Source organism: Podarcis liolepis (genome assembly GCF_965112155.1).
Source record: "Podarcis liolepis genome assembly, chromosome: 2".
NCBI lineage: Eukaryota > Metazoa > Chordata > Lepidosauria > Squamata > Lacertidae > Podarcis > Podarcis liolepis.
Window position 1 is genome coordinate 62925231 of NC_139555.1, and position 3171 is coordinate 62928401.

A 3171-nucleotide genomic window follows, 5' to 3' on the forward strand; every position below is an offset into this window, starting at 1 on the left:
CTTGCTAAACACAATTTTATTGCTTGCTAACCATTCTTGTCTTTCTGCTAAGCCAAGCACTCCCACCTCCTTGTACACGTGTCTTCTTTTGCTAGCTAAGCTTTCCCTTCGTATCTCTTCTTATTCTTGCATTACTTAAAAGCAGAAGTAAGGCAGGAAACATCTTGCTAGTGGTTTTTCGGTTAACAGCAGTTTCTGGCTGGGCAGGAAGCGACCTTCTGACCTGTAGCTAGCATCAGCAGTTTCAAGTAGCTGGTTTAGGCTTTTGCAAGCAACTGCAATTTTGGGCTGTTTTGACCCTCCTAGCAGAGTGCAGGAATTTATTATGTGTAGATAATATTTGAGAGCAACAGAATAAAATATTGAGAGAAACCTTTCCCATCTCCCTTTAAGGTGGCTCCCAATATTTCCAGAGCAAAACCTTGAGGCACCCTGTGGGCCCAAAGAGCAATGATGCCTCCATGGCAGAAGCTGCTAGCTATGAATAGAGGAATATCAGGACGCCTTAGGCCTTGTCCTTTGTTTGAAGAATATTTGAGGAGAGACCTTGAAATTGCCCATCAGCACCTGGACAACAGGTCACCTGGCCACACCCTTCCCCACTGTGCTGAGATGGACTGTGTTTCTATTTAAATTATAGTAATTACTTCTACATTTGCCTCTCTACGTATAAATGAGCTTAGGCAATTTGTATACAAATCTGTGCCCTCCTTTTGCCCTCTGCTTGGGTATGTGATGCATTTTCTTTTGGGGGGGCAATCTGTTATGTGGGCGCTCAAGGATGGCTAGAGTGTGCTGCTATTGGGCCAGGCCTAGCTGGCCAGGTAAACTGCAGGGCAGGCCAGGCAGAGAATGGCGAGACAGCCAAAGGCTGCTTCTCCCCCTCTTCCTCTTGCTCTTCAGAGCTCCCACCACAGCAGTTTCAGAAGCTTCAACCAGTGAACGGCGCCCCCTCTGGAAGCCCAGTCAAGCCACCCCAGTGCTGAGTCCGCTGATCAGTCTGAAGCTCCCAGTGCGACAGGAAGGAATCCAGAATTATCTTTTAGATACTGTTTTCTCCTTGTATCTTGACAGGAAGAATAATGTCTCTCCGCTTCTTCTCCCAGATCAGAAAAAAAGCGAGGCTATGCGTGCACCGGCAGTACTGCCATGTTATCAACAGCAGAGAGGGGCATTCTCAGACCACTTCCAGAGAACTTGTCAAGGCAATTAACAATTGGCAGAAACATTAATGCTTGGCATTAAAGGCCCTGGCGCTAGTTAGGAAGGATAATTTATTTTCTCAGGATCTCTCGCCAGGAAGTAAGCCATAAACTCCAAAGCCACATCTACTTTTCAACTAGTGACAGTGGAGAATATTTCAACTTTATCTCCTTAGCTATCTCCCTTCAACTGTTCTGTGGCTACAGCCTCCCATTACGTACTGCTCATCCGTACTGCATATAGGATTGCTGCTGCATTCTTTGGTAATTGCATTGGATAATTCTAGAATATTCGGCCAAAATACTTCTGCTCTCTTTAGTCCTTCTTTGCAGTGATGTGGCTATAAATCTGCTTTAAGTTGTTAGCATGCCTTAAACAAAAATAATCAAGCAATTATTTGGTTCACTGTTGATCCATTCTACTTGTGTGGTCTACCAGTTCCCACCAAGATAAGTTCATGAAGTTGCATAATTTGTTTTGAGATTGATCTGTTTATCTCTTCACCTAGCTTGGCAGATGCTGGCCAAGCCGGCAAGCCCTTAAGTGAAAGATGCAAATGGACAAATGTGCTTAATCAGAACCCCTTTAACAGTCATGTTGTTACTGTGTGGGCGGATGGGTGTTTGCAAATGCCAGGCCGAATACTTAGCAAATTCCTTTCCCCACAAGAATAATTAATCAGTGGGAACATTTTCGCCACTGGACATTGTGAACTTTAGCTCTGAGACTAGTTATTAGTCATATTTTCTCCCCCTTTCTTGGCACGATAATTTCTGTGCAAGTCCCACTCCAAAAATCTCTCACAAGGGTTCAAGTATTCTAAAATGCATATTTCTTGGAACTATTGTAGCTGACCTTGCAAACGACCTTTGTTCTTGACAAAATTGCCGTGTTTTTTGTAGACAATGTACGTATCCGGGGGTGTAATGGACACAGGAACGCGAATATATTTTGGAACAATATGGACTCTCAGAAAACATGCAAGGGTACTAAAACTGCCTTAAGTTCCAAATAATAGGAATTTCTGCCTGGTGAGTATAAATTTGTAACCAGTTTTGTGTTTTCACTTTCCTCTGGTATCTCTCCCTCTCTCTTTTGTTGGGGGATGGATGTTTTGATTTAAATGGTTCCTTTTCCCATTTGTTAATGGGGAATTATTCCAGAGAACGGTGCCAGAGGCCACATTCCAGAGATCAGACAGTCTACTGCTTCATCCCTATCAGATGTGGTACACCAAATATCACAGCAACGCTTTTTCTCTCCAGCGTTGGATATTCCCACTTGAGTGTGTAGTGAGACAACCACAAAATGTTAGCTAATGAAACACAGACTTAGGGGGGCGGAGGGTGGAGCTGGGACAACGCTGGAAAGGGAGAATGTGTATCCTGACTGATGTTTCTCAAATGGGATGACAAGGGCTTCCCGCAGTCCCTGGAGCCCTTTTGTGTGTGTCTTGCGCTGAGTGCCATTGGGAATGCGAAAGCGCTGGGAATTCTTCTGCCAGCACAGACTCTGGAAGCCTTTCAGTGGCACACAAACAGATGACGAAGGGCTGGCCTTTTCATCTCAAAGATCAAGAAAGAACATGAAGCTCTGAAGGCACAATGTGAGCAATAAACATCCTTCGTTACGAAGCTGAATTGAAAAGTAGAACTGACACCTTTCTTGTGTGGCCCCTTTCTTGTATATCATAGCATGGAAAATAAACAGGTGCAGTGTTTACAACCACATGTGGAAAACTCTGCCGGTGGAATTTCCAAGTCTCATTAAAATCCCTGGTCATCGCTGGGTGGCTGAACGGACCAAGGAGGTGGGCCGTATTTTGATTGTCTTGACAATGAAGTATTGAGAGCTCCAGGAAGGGAACAGAAAGATAGTTCACTTGCTTGCTTGGTGCAGCTGTCCTGTGCACCTCTCTGCCCAGTGCCACTCAGCATGGAGTCAACCAATCTTTTTTATTATTTTCCC

At 44.5% G+C, this 3171-nt stretch overlaps 1 long non-coding RNA gene across 1 annotated transcript; it reads left to right on the forward strand.

Annotated features, from left to right (window-relative positions):
* The first annotated feature begins 767 nt into the window (after positions 1–767).
* LOC310700866 lies at positions 768–3171 on the forward strand. The gene is made up of 3 exons (XR_014522878.1): positions 768–1466; positions 2106–2234; positions 2367–3171. It is a non-coding gene; the product is annotated as an uncharacterized lncRNA (long non-coding RNA).